Source organism: Pelodiscus sinensis, chromosome 3, assembly GCF_052426305.1.
Source record: "Pelodiscus sinensis isolate ZL-2025 chromosome 3, ASM5242630v1, whole genome shotgun sequence".
Lineage (NCBI taxonomy): Eukaryota > Metazoa > Chordata > Testudines > Trionychidae > Pelodiscus > Pelodiscus sinensis.
The window spans coordinates 123,059,963-123,074,116 of NC_143054.1; the positions used below are offsets into that span (position 1 = coordinate 123,059,963).

The 14,154-nt window shown below is 40.5% G+C and overlaps 1 long non-coding RNA gene across 1 annotated transcript in view; it reads right to left on the bottom strand.

Moving 5' to 3' along the window:
- Positions 1-656: 656 nt before the first annotated feature.
- LOC142827645 (uncharacterized) overlaps positions 657-14,154 on the bottom strand; it is a 119,978-nt gene continuing 106,480 nt past the window's right edge. The window contains exon 3 of the long non-coding RNA XR_012902347.2: positions 657-1,060. This is a non-coding gene — a long non-coding RNA (uncharacterized LOC142827645). The remainder of the gene's footprint in view (positions 1,061-14,154) is intronic.

Genomic DNA, 14,154 nt, shown 5'->3' on the forward strand with positions numbered 1-14,154 from the left:
TACCCAGTTTTATGATGTCCCATTATACCTCTTTGAAGTCTGCTTAGGACTTAACTGCCTTAAGTAGTTTTGTGTCATCTAAATTTTTTTCCACCTAATTTATGGATATGCTAAATAGGCTTGGTCATGGTACAGAGGGACACCACTATACAATTCTCTCCAGGCTAAAACCTGATCATTTATTCCGACCCTTTGTTTCCTATCTTTGAACCAATTACCATTCCATGAAAGGACCCACAACAATTTACTTTGCTGGTGTTTATTTTGCTTAAAGTATTCTTATCCCACAACAATGTACTTTGCTGGTGTTTACTTTGCTTAAAGCTTTTGGCAAGGGACAGTCTCAAAAATTTCTGAAAGTCTTAGTACATTATGTCCACTAGATGCCCTTTGTCAACATGGTTGTTGACACCCTTTAAGAATTCTAGTAGATTGGCAAGCCGTGATTTCCCCTTACAGAAATCATGTTGACTTTTCCCCAACAAATTATATTCATTTATATGTCTGATAATTCTATTCTTTATTACAGTTTCAATCAATTTGTCCAGTACTGAAATCAGGCTTCACATTAAGTACCTTCCAGTCATCTGGTACAGAAGCTGATTTCAATGATAGGTTACAAACTACAGTTAGTAGTTAATATTCCATAGTTAGTAGTTCTGCAATGTCACATTTGAGTTCTGAAGGAACTCGTGTGAATTTTAGAAACTATAGAAACTAAGAGGGTTAATATTTTAGGATGCGTCAGAACCTAAGTGTGGCTCCCAAATGTAATAAGAATATGGTAATCAAGGTGCTCCATGTAAAGAGCAAGTGGTGAAATGTCATGGTAATGCTCACCTTTGCATGCCATGTTTTACAAAAAGATAGCAGTGCGATTAAACAGCAAAACTTCATTCAGAATATATTTATGTGCCTGAAGCCTTTCTTCCCACAGCGTCGTAAATTCTTATCTCTACAGATTTATGATGTGTTCCACCTTGTGCTTCTTGCGCCATCTCAGGCAGTGTTATTTTTTCCCTGAGAATGCCACCATTCCAGTCTTGTCTCTCACTGTCTCCTACAAATGATGGGAACAGCAAAGGTTAAGAGGCATTCAGCTAACGCAGAACAGCTGAAGGGAACACTAGGAAAACAAAATGCAGAATGAAACAATATATCCCCAAGATATTAACAAAAAGAATTGGCTAGTTTTTGTCCCTGCTTGTTCTTTTCCCTACACCTGACACATATTTTGAAAAGCTCCATTAATGACAAAATGCTAACTCACACATTGCCTCTTATTTAAGCAGGACTGTTCTTCATATATAACCCAATAAGATATGCATCTACAATGCATCCATTGTCATTTTTGTAAATTAAAATACCTTCTTTTAATCCCTTTAAGATTTCCATTGGAACACTTCTCTATGCTAGTTCATAGTTTTAGTAATTTCCTAGAATTATATCAAGAGCCCAATGAGTCTCCTTGGGGACATAGTTTTTTTCCCCTTACATGCAATGCAATGGACAAAAAACTAATTCCATCCATGCCTCTGCAATAAAGATGAGAATGAGATATATTGCCTATAACATTTAATTAACTTAATGCATTTTTATTACATTGATTTGCTAAAACCCTGTGCATGACAGTATCATGGAAACTGAGTATAAGAAGAGCTATTAGATCACCAAGTCTGTGGCCTACTACTGCAGGATTGTTACTTATAATATATATTTCCACTGTTTAGACAAACTTTTAAATGTCTGGGCAGGTGAGAGGAGGAAGTTACATCACTTGATTTCAGAGACAATTCTGCCATCTATCAGGACCTAAATAGTCCTTTCAAAATTTCATCTTCTTATCACTTGATATAGTCCCACTAAATAATTCTTCTCCATTTGGGGATAGGGAGGGAATGGGTGTGCATCCACATACATCAATTATGTATCCTCAACCCTTCATCCTAAATATATGAAAAAACCACAATGTGTGCAATTGTGTCATAGCTTTGGGGTTAATTGTCATGCAGAAAAAAAAGAAACATATGGAATAAATCACTTAAAATATATCTTATGGGTTACTGCTAGTAATTACTCACTCTTTCTTGCAATGATTATTGAGGGTAAAAAAATAAAAAAGCTATTTATCACAAAATATTTACTGGAAATCTGAAAAATGCTAAATTAATCAGGAAGTTAGTTCTCAATTCTCATAACTGCTTTGCTGGTAATACTACTAAATAATTTACGGTAAGTATAGAGTGGATTTAAGGTTATTTAAAGTTTCTTTACATTCTTCCTCTTCAGCTGCCGTTCACTGAACCCACTGGCAAGAAATTATTCAACATACAAATCACCACAAATATCTTTTCTTCATTCAATTTTGCTTTCTTTGCCCAGGCACACACTAATGGATCTAAAAGTGACTATAGTACTACATAGCAATTTCAAAAACCAGCTGAAGAGAGAAGCTGCCGGAGCTTGGTTTCATTTACAAGTTTGACACTTGTAATCAAGATCTTAACAAAAACTCGAACTGGATGCTTGCTACATTCCACACCCTAATGACATCAAAAGCTAAGTATCAGGTACTTACAGACCACTCTATGAGCCTTATTTAGCGCACACACTCTAATTGACATTTTTCCCTATTTTTTTCTTCTCTTTCCTTTCCCATTCCCTCTCTTTTCTGCTATTTATTTGTACCCTGGACCTCTTACTCCATTCATCTGAAGTAAGTTGTACTTACGAAAACTCATGGAACTATCTACATTTTTTGTTAGTCTCTAAGATGCTGCAGGACCATTTGCTGTTTTTGAAGTTTTTTTCAATTACAGACTAACATGGCTACCCCTCTGAATCTTTTCCTATGGTCTTCTATCGCAAGAAAACCATTTTCAATAACTGGAATATATCATTATGAACAATTATCTATAATATAACACTCCAGTCAATTCTATACCTTTAATGACAGAGGTCACATTTTGCACTACATCCATTCATGGAGCTATGCAGCAAAGCTGAAATTCATCTCTGTAGAGGAGGCAAACACAAGTCCTACATGCTACATAATTCAGCAAAACAAGGTTTAAGTGGTCAATAGGTCTTGAACTGGACATCTAAAAGGGGTAAATTTTATTGAAACTCCCAAACTTTGCAATACACTTATAGTAACTACAGAGACCCAGTGAACATCCACTTAGTGTAGAAGATCTGTGGAAAAAAGGACTTCACTATAAAACAGTTCCACTATTCTAAACCATTAGAAATTTTCCAGTTGACGTCAGTGGGCTTTCACTCAGGCCATAAGTGTGCAGGCTAAATAATTTTAGCCACAGCCTGCCTCTTTCACTATCTGGTTTAGAGGTTACTCAAGTTACATTTAACAGATTAAAGCACAGGTATTTGGGAGAGATGCACTTGAACCAAAACAAAATCTGAATACCCCCAACATGGCTGAAATCTAGTTCCTTCTGGTCTAGTCTAGCACATCTAAATCTAGCTGCGTTCTGTGGTGACAGGTGTCAGTACAAAACCTGAAGATATATATTCCAGTGCTTCAGCATAAGAGAAAAAAGCTAGGACAGAGTGAAATCCTACTCTCCTATTTCCTCGTGTTATCATGTTATCAGTTCAGCAATGCTGTAGCTCTTAAACGTACAGGGTATTAGTTTAAACTCTTTGGAGTGAGCCATATGATTACGGCCTGCTCGCGTGAATAGAAAATGGTGACCTTGCTCCTCTATGGTTTTTTTATACTACGGATTTTTAAAATTAAACTTTTCATTGATTCTTACCATCTTTATATTTATTGCGGTATTTTGTAGCTTTTCCAAACTCTCATTTTCCAAATCCCCATCAGAATAGGTGACAGGTACCTAGCACTAGATGGGACTTAGCCTGCCCAATCTGAGGCATTCTGCCACTTGTAAACACCATCTTGCTTGCAGGCAAAGCACTGACTACAGTGGCACCTGGCCCAGCATGGTGTTGCACTGCCTGGCTACCCCACTGCAGGTAGAGTCCCTTAAGCCCAGTGGCTGAAGATGAAGTGAGTCCACAGGGCCCTGGCATTGTCCTATAGGAACAGGCTGTTCTGTGCATGCCAGCATCTAGTGAGACAGAGCCATTCATGATGCAGCAACAGCAAGTCCTTCCTTCCATGGTGGTTTTCAGCACAGCTGGAGCTAGGGCCATCAAGGAGGGGAGAGAGCGAGCAGAATAGGAGAGGAAAGGAGAAAGGGGCTGGAGTGAAGGGAGCCAGACAGTCACAGCCAGGGGGTGAGGCCTGACAGTTTTATTCAGGCCTCCCCAAAGAATGTTTGCACCAGTCACATATACCCCTCAGAGAGTTTTTTATTTATTCTTGTTATCCTTGTTGGTGAATAAAGTACTAGAAGCCCTTCTCTGTGCTTAGCACACAGATGTTCCGAATGGCAGACAAGGACATCCTTAGTCTCTCAGGGTATGTCTACACTAACCCCCTAGTTCGAACTAGGGAGGCTAATGTAGGCATTCGAACTTGCAAATGAAGCCCAGGATTTAAATATCCTGGGTTTTATTTGCATCTCCCCATTCGGGTGCCATTTTTAAATCCCCTTAGTCCGAACTAACTGCCCGCGGATACACGGCGCAGTCAAACGTTAACTCAAACTAAGTCCTTAGTTTGAGTTAACTGTTACACCTCATTCCACATGGGCTGGAGCAGAAGGAAAGCCCTCCGATCAGCTGGAGTGCCGCGCAGCCTCTGCTGAACCAGGTAGCTTCCCCTCTGCCCCAGCCCACGTGGAGCATGGTGCACCTGGGCTTAAAACCACAGCCAGTTGGCTGGGCAGCAGCCAACTCCTCTTTGCTTCAGCCCAGAGGCCTTGTGCTCAGCCCTGGGAGGCTGAGCCGCACTCCAGCTGATCGGGCGGCTTCTCCTCTGCTCCAGCCCAGGTATAGCTTGGTGCACCTAGGCTGAACTCCACGGCCGGCCAGCTGACTGGGCAGCTACTCCTCTGCTCCAGCCCAGCTGCACTGCGCTCAGCCCAAGGAGGCTGCACCTCGATCTAGCAGGGCTGGAGGAAAGAGGAAGGGCTTCCCAGCCAGCAGGAGAGCAGCGCAGCCTCCCGGCGCTGGAGCAAAGAGGAGGGCTGCCTGGCCAGCTGGCCATGGTGTTCAGCCTAGGTGCACCCTTCTTTGTGGGAGGAGAGAGTTGGCCCCAGAAGAGGCACCAACAGGGTCTTCCCTGCTGCATGGGGGGAGTGGGGAAAATTCCTGGGAGGAGGCATGTACAGGAGACTCCCTGCTCCCACTGGCATCTTGTCTCCTGCTGCAGAGCCCTGTCCCCTCCCCACACCCCAGAACCCTGTCCCTTTCCCCCACTAACACCCTGTATCTGTTTGAAGGGGCACCAAATTATTAGCCTGCCTGGGGCACCCACATGTCTCAGTCCAGCCCTGATCATAATAGAGGCCCAATTTAAAGGTATACCCCAAATTAAAAAACAATGTAAAAGAACTAAAACAGAGCCAGCAAGGCTTAAGCATGTAAAAGAAGCAGTGAGAGATAAAAAGGCATCTTTTAAAAAGTGGAAGTCAAATCCTAGTGAGGTAAATAGAAAGGAGCATAAACACTGCCAAATTAAATGTAAAAATGTAATAAGAAAAGTGAAAAAGGAGTTTGAAGAACAGCTAGCCAAAAACTCAAAAGGTAATAACAAAATGTTTTTTAAAGTACATCAGAAGCAGGAAGCCTGCTAAACAGCCAGTGAGGCCCCTGGACGATCGAGATACAAAAGGTGCACTTCGAGACAATGAAGTCATTGCAGAGAAACTAAATGAATTCTTTGCTTCAGTCTACTCGGCTGAGGATGTTAGAGAGATTCCCAAACCTGACCTGTCCTTTATAGGTGACATATCTGAGGAACTGTCGCAAATTGAAGTCATTAGAGGAGGTTTTGGAATTAATTGATAAGCTTAACAGTAACGGAACCAGATGGCATTCATACAAGAGTTCTGAAAGAATTCAAATGTGAAACTGTGGAACTATTAACTATGGTTTATAACCTATCCTTTAAATCAGCTTCTGTACTCAATGACTGGACGATAGCTAATGTAACGCCAATATTTAAAAAGGGCTCTAGGGGTGATCCCAGCAAATACAGACCAGTAAGTCTAACGTCAGTACTGGGGAAATTAGTTGAAACAATGGTAAAGAATAAAATTGTCAGACACATAGAAGAACATAATTTGTAGGGCAAAAGTCAACATGGTTTTTCTAAAGGGAAATCATGTCTTACTAATTTATTAGAGTTCTTTGAAGGGGTCAACAAACATGCGGACAAGGGGGTTCCAGTAGATACAGTGTACTTAGTTTTCCAGAAAGCCTTTGACAAGGTCCCTCACCAAAGGTTCATATGTAAATTAAGTTGTCATGGGATAAGAAGAAAGATCCTTTCATGGACTGAGAACTGGTTAAAAGATAAGAAAACAAAGGTTAGGAATAAATGGTAAGTTTTCTGATTGGAGAGGGGTAACCAGTGGTGTTCCCCAAGGGTCAGTCCTAGGACCAATCCTATTCAACTTATTCATAAATGATCTGGAGAAAGGGGTAAACAGTGAGGTGGGAAAGTTTGCAGACGATACTAAACTGCTCAAGATAGTTAAGAGCAAAGCAGAATGAAGATCCCATGATGTTAGGAATCATTAAAAAAAGGGATAGAGAATAAGCCGAAGAATATTTTATTGCCCTTATATAAATTCATGGTACGCCCACAGCCCACATCTTGAATACTACATACAGATGTGGTCTTCTCATCACAAAAAATATATACTGGCATTAGAAAAGGTTCAGAGAAGGGCAATTAAAATGATTAGGGGTTTGGAACGGGTCCCATATGAGAAGAGATTAAAGAGACTAGGATTTTTCAGCTTGGAAGAGAGGAGACTAAGGGGGGATATGATACAGGTATATAAAATCATGAGTGGTGTGGAGAAAGTGAATAAGGAAAAGTTATATACTTCTTGTCATAATATAGGAATTAGGGGCCATGAAATGAAGTTAATGGGCAGTTTTAAAACAAATAAAAGCAAGTTCTTCTTCACACAGTGCATAGTCAACCTGTGGAACTCCTTGCCTGAGGAGGTTGTGAAGAATAGGACTATAACAGGGTTTAAAAGAGAACTAGATAAATTCATTGAGGTTAAGTCCATTAATGGCTATTAGCCAGGATTGATAAGGAGTGGTGTCCCGAGCCTCTGTTTATCAGAGGGTGGAGAGATCACTTGATCATTACCTGTTCAGTCAGTCACTCCCTCTGGGGCATCTAGCATTGGCCACTGTCAGCAGACAGGATACTGGGCTGGATGGACCTTTGGTCTGACCCAGTATGGCCATTCTTTTGCTCTTTATTCATTCCACAGTCTGCTGCACTTCCATAGCCTCCCTCTTTGGCCAGCTGCTGGTACTGGATCCTACCACAGTCTCAGCTGGTACTAATTTCCAGGCTATCCAAAGCAGATGGAAATGTCTGCTTCTTCATTCTCCATTTAACACCCACACAATGCCTAACACAGCCAGGGAATGTTATTGTGGCTATATATGTGTATGCACATCATCATTGCCATACCAGAACGGACCGGTGGCCCATCTAGTCTGGTATCCTGTCTCCAACAACAGCCAAAACCAGATACCTCAAAGGCCTAAACCTCCCATAATGCACTGAATTGTGCAACATGCTTCTGTAAGAAGAAATTCTTCCTGACTCTCCATGTGTTGCACAGTTATGTCCTGAAGCACAAGGAGAAATAACCTTAGTGATTTATTTATCCTAGCTTGAGTAATTTCAGATGCTGTTGTTCTTCACATGAATTCATAATCCTTCTTTGAACCTCATTCAGATATTATAGTAATACGTTCCACGAGATGATTTGATGTCATATAACTTTTAAAAATCCAACCATGCTCCAGACACGAGCATCAGATTTTAATGTCATCAAATGTTTACGGCAGAATGAAAAGCATTTAGGGGGTAAAGTTAGGAATCTGAATATTATTCACTTACTGGTTTATCCGTTGTCCCTACCGGTAGGTTACTGACAGATCTTTACAACTCTCTTCAAGTTAATAAGACATCTCATTATGAATATAAATAAGACCAAGCCTTGGCCAAAGATAGTTTAATATATATTGCTTAAGAAGACAGCATAAATAGTTCATACCAGTTTATTGCTATGAGAACACAACATGCTTTAATTTCCTGGAGGAGGGACAACATTTAGTTATTTAAAAATATATATGTATAAAATTTTTAAACAAATCAGATATAAAAGAGCAGAAGGTTGTTTTTATCATGATACATGTAAAATAGTTATATTTTAAATATAATATATAAATATTTTACATGCATCATGATAAAAGCCACATTCTGCTCTTTTCTATCCAAATATAAAGCAATTATAGAGTACCTATTACTATACCATCCAGATGCTTGAGTATAGAAATGTATACTATCATATATTTGAATACCAAAGAAACACTTTTTCTCTTCATAGGTTGTGCTAGGCCAGCATGATCTGTTTTATTTATTTTACCCCTTTCCTTCCCTTCCACTTGGCTCTTCTGATTCTGGAAAGGCAAAGGAGGAAGGTTTGGCAATGGAACTTGAAGATAGTCTAGCACTTTACTAGATATACTTCATTATTTTATTTAAAGTAGCATTTAACGACTCAATTGAAATGAGAACCTAATTTTGTTAGGCACTATGTAAGCATGGATAAACATAGTGTCTGTCCTGAATAACTCACTGCTGAAATGGGAATCAAGACTGAGGGGAAAAACAACTGAGGAGAGTTGGCAGTTTTTCAAAGGGACATTGTTAAGGACCCAAAAGCAAGCTATTCCACTGCGTCGGAAAGATAGAAAATATGGCAAAAGACTGCCTTGGATTAACCACGAGATCTTGCATGATCTACAAATAAAAAAGGATACATATAAAAAATGGAAAGTAGGACAAATTACAAAGAATGAATATAGGCAAACAATACAGGAATGCAGGTGCAAGATTAAAAAGGCAAAGGCACAAAATGAGCTCAAACTAGCTATGGGAATAAAGGGGTACAAGAAGACTTATTTATAAATACATTAGAAGCAAGAGGACAGGGTAGGCCTACTGGTCAGTGAGGAAGGAGAAACAGTAACAGGAAACTTGGAAATGGCAGAGATGCTTAATGACTTCTTTGTTTTGGTCTTCACCGAGAAGTCTGAAGGAATGCCTAACATAGGGAATGCTAGTGGGAAGGAGGTATGTTTAGAAGATAAAATAAAAAAAGAACAAGTTAAAAATCACCTAGAAAAGTTAGATGCCTGCAAGTCACCAGGGCCTGATGAAGTGCATCCTAGAATACTGAAGGAGCTAATAGAAGAGGTATCTAACTATCATCTTTGGAAAATCTTGGGAGACAGGAGAGATTCTGGACGACTGGAAAAGGGCAAATATAATGCCCATTTATAAAAAGAGAAATAAGAACAACCCAGGAAACTACAGACCAGTTAGTTTAAATTCTCTGCCAGGGAAGATAATGGAGCAGGTAATTAAGGAAATCATCTATAAACACCTGGAAGGTGGCAAGACGGTAAGGAACTGCCAGCATGGATTTGTAAAGAACAAATCGTGTCAAACCAATCTGATAGCTTTCTTTGCTAGGATAATGAGTCTTGTGGATAAGAGAGAAGTGGTGGATGTGGTATACCTAGAGTTTAGTAAGGCATTTGATACAGTCTTGCATGATATTCTTATCAATAAACTAGGCAAATACAACTTAGATGGGGCTACTATAAGGTGGGTGCATAACTGGCTGGATAACCGTACTCAGAGAGTAGTTGTTAATGGTTCACAATCCTGCTGGAAAGATATAAGTGGAGTTCCGCAGGGGTCTGTTTTGGGACTGGCTTTCTTCAATATCTTCATCAACGATTTAGATATTTGCATAGAAAGTACGCTTATTAAGTTTGCGGATGCTACCAAGCTGGGAAGGGTTGCGACTGCTCTGGAGGATAGGGTCATAATTCAAAATGATCTGGACAAATTGCAGAAATGGTCTGAGGTAAACAGGATGAAGCTTAATAAAGACAAATGCAAACTGCTCCATTTAGGAAGGAACAATCAGTTTCACACAAAGAATGGGAAGTGACTGTCTAGGAAGAAGCACGGCAGAAACGGATCTAGGGCTTATAGGGGACCACAAGCTGAATACGAGTCAGCAGTGTGATGCTGTTGCAAAAAATGCAAACATGATTCTGGGAAGCATTAATAGGTGTGTTGTGAGCAAGACACAAGAAGTCATTCTTCCACTCTACTCTGCGCTAGTTAGGCCTCGGAGTATTGTGTCCAGTTCTGGGCACTGCATTTCAATAAGGATGTAGAGAAATTGGAGAGGGTCCAGAGAAGAGCAACAAGAATGATTAAAGGTCTAGAGAACATAACCTATGAAGGAAGGCTGAAAGAATTGGGTTAGTTTAGTTTAGAAAAGAAAAGACTGAGGGGGGACATGATAGCCGTTTTCAGGTATCTAAGGGTATGTCTACACTACCACCCTAGTTCGAACTAGGGTGGTAATGTAGGCAACCGGAGTTGCAAATGAAGCCTGGGATTTGAATTTCCTGGGCTTCATTTGCATCTCGCCAGGCGCCGCCATTTTTAAATGTCCGCTAGTGTGGACTCCATGCCGCGTGTAGCTGCGCAGCACGGAGTCCGCACTAGCGGACATTTAAAAATGGCGGCGCCTGGTGAGATGCAAATGAAGCCCGGGAAATTCAAATCCCGGGCTTCATTTGCAACTCCGGTTGCCTACATTACCACCCTAGTTCGAACTAGGGTGGTAGTGTAGACATACCCTAAAAGGGTGTCATAAGAAGGAGGGAGAAAACTTGTTCATCTTGGTCTCTGAGGATAGAACAAGAAGCAGTGGGCTTAAACTGCAGCAAGGGAGGTTTAGGTTGGACATTAGGAAAAAGTTCCTAATTGTCAGGGTAGCTAAACACTGGAATAAATTGCCCAGGGAGGTTGTGGAATCCCAATTTCTGAAGATATTTAAGAGTAGGTTAGATAAATGTCTATCAGGAATGGGCTAGACAGTATTTGGTCCTGCCATGGGGGCAGGGGACTGGACTCGATGACCTCTCGAGGTCCCTTCCAGTCCTAGTATTCTATGATTCTATGAAATGCGCTAATGCAGAAGACAAAGGGCTCAAGGGGAAACAGAGTAAGTGAAATGATTTGCTGAAGGTCAGCTGCAGAACTAGACCAGTGCTATGTCTATTAGCCTGTGCTGCTGCCTCTCTAATTTGGAAGGGAATTTATCAGACGTACTTCAGCTCCAATTTTCCTCTTGAGCCTCAATAGCTCCAGTTTCTGAGTACTTCTGTCTGAGTCATAAACAAGGAGATGGTCTAGGATATAACCTAATGCTAATCTATTTTGAGATTTAAAGATCTCAACCATAATCTTTCAGGTCCACTTCATGGATAACAGGAAACCAAAGGCTGCTGTGCCATTTGGAGTTGGCATTCCTTTACCTAGGGAGGACTAGCAAGGCACCATTCTGAGTCATCCAGCCCTGAGGTAACAAAGGATTGTATCACATTGATTAAATCTTTGAGCTATCAAGGTGTAATTGGCAAGAAACAGCCATCATGCAAGAAGTCACATTTTGATTTTCTTTCTTTGAAATCTTAGATGGGGTAGCCATGTTAGGTTATATCAGCCAAACCAATGAGGAGCCCTGTGGCACTTTACTGCACTGATGAAGTGGGTTTTACCCATGAAAATTTACGCCCAAATAAATCTGTTAGTCTTTAAACAAAAGGTAGGTTTCAGGAGAGCAGAGAGGGCAGTAGCTGTGCATAAGAATGCGGCTTGCTTTTCTTCCCGGCCTCTCGATAAGGGAATGAGGGGAAAATACTGGGATTCCGTGCATGCCTCTCACTCCTGGCTGGTGAAAGGAAGGGGCAGGTGAGTAATTCATGGAATATTTAAAGTGTCACAGGATTCTTCATTGTCTTTTTATCAAAGTTGCATGGAGCACAGAGGACTAACAACTCCAGGTTTTGTATCATCTTGAGCCACTGTCCACGTTAGCTCCCCAGAGTGCATTAGTTTTTCTGTAAGCATAACTTCCATTTTCCCGGAGTTTAGTTTGAGCCATCTGCTTTTCATCTAGGTTGAATGACATCTGTGTGCTGGTATCTTCTGTGGAAAAGCTTTAAAGCTGGGCTGTCAATACCTAGCTAGCATTTGGGGCTATATAGATTTTAAAAGGCACAGACTTTGGATTGATCTATGTGGACCACATGCGTGAAGATATTGAGGATAAGCAGGATCCCCTATCACCACCATTTGGGATCTTTTCAGAGGAATGAAAGAACCTAGTTCAGAAGTATTCCATCCTCTCTTTCATCTGGTTGATAGAACTGTGTCATTAACTGCTGATAGGTTGAGCAGCATGAAGTTTGTTCTTTGTCTAGAGCTACAAAGATAGAATCTAGCAGTCCATCCAGGGTTATCTTTATGCTATGACCTAACCTGAAACCCAGTCAGAGAAGCTTCTGTATTTTAGCTAAAAAGTTGCTGGCATTTTGATTGTCCACACTTTTAATGAATTTTATTGGCCAACTTTTTAGGGAAAAAGGGAAGTTGAAAACAAGATGGTAGATTTCAAGAACATTATTTCTGCCTCTCTGTTAACTATGTTGAATCCCAACTATGTAATTGAGAGCAGAATTTGTCCTACTATAATTATGTAGAATTAAATATATGATGAAGCAGTAGCATCCACTCCACAGTTATAATATAAATGGGTATCAATAATAAGACATTTTTATACTTTTTAAAAATGTCTCAATACAAATCATAGGCACAAAATTAATAAGTTAGGCACAGGGTCAAAATAGACTCTTCGCACTGATGCTGAATCGGACAAGGAGTTCCTGAATTATGACACCAAGCAGTGGTGTTTGGTAGCCTTCAAAAAGTTTTGGTTTCCCACCATTTTAAGGAACAAAAACTGCTAGACTGATCTGTAGAGTTCAGAAGAAAACTGCAGTTTATTCGCTCTAATTTAGAGTATTATTAATATTTGACATAGGAATGTCTTTATGGATCATCATCTCAAATAATTTTAACAAAAGGCATCAAAATGCTAGAGATCTAAGATTTCCATTAAAAATGTTTCTAGCTATTTCCTTGCTAAACTGACCTCAGAATGTAAGCTTGACAATGGAAATCTGAAAAATCAGACAAATGAAAGCACATTAAAAATTGTACTCATTAGATTAGAACAATCTTTTCCAATTTCTTCTTTGGTGTTTTCTTTCTAGCTTATCATCAGACAGTGATACAATTGAAATAAATGTATTAGATTAATATAGGTGGGTGTTGGAAGGAAATACAACCCTGTTCTGGTTCATCATTCCTAAATCTCCTACTGTGATCCCACCCCTGTGTGCACGCACACTCTGTTACCCCAAAAATATTCTCACTGGAGACCACCGAGAGTTACACTAGTATGGGTTTATTTCCACTAGGTAAAACTAAAGAGGAGAAAGCAGCCACCAAAGGTTTAAGCTCTCTCTCTCTCACTCGCTCTCTCTCTCTCTCTCTCACACACACACACACCCCTCCATTCATTCACACCTTCAGGCAATCACACACTTACACAGACATATGGGTTGCAGAAGGAGCCAAGGCATGTGGATCCTGGAGGGTCTGTCTGCTCATCATGGCTGGGGAAGCTAGTCAGGAGGAAAGACACTGGAGGGGAGCTTCTCAAGATCAGTAGAAGGAAAAAGAGAGCATCTCACATGTGCTCCTTCTCTTTATATAGTGTCTGAATGGCTCCTGTGACTCATTCACCTCATTCATCAGGGAGCATGCCCAGACTTCCCTTTATCCAGCAGAGAGCATGCCCAGACTTCCCTTTATCCATCAGGGAGCATGCCCATACTGTGATGACTCATTGCCATGTGGTCCATTCTTCCAAGCCTTCTTCAAATACACTCACACTCTCTCTCCATTCACTCAGAGGAGAATGCAGCTTAGGGAAAGTTACAAGCAAGGGGGCTGCATGTTACAAAGATTACAAAGTTGCAGTTTACAGTAAATTTGAGAGTTACACAGATTGCAAAGATTGA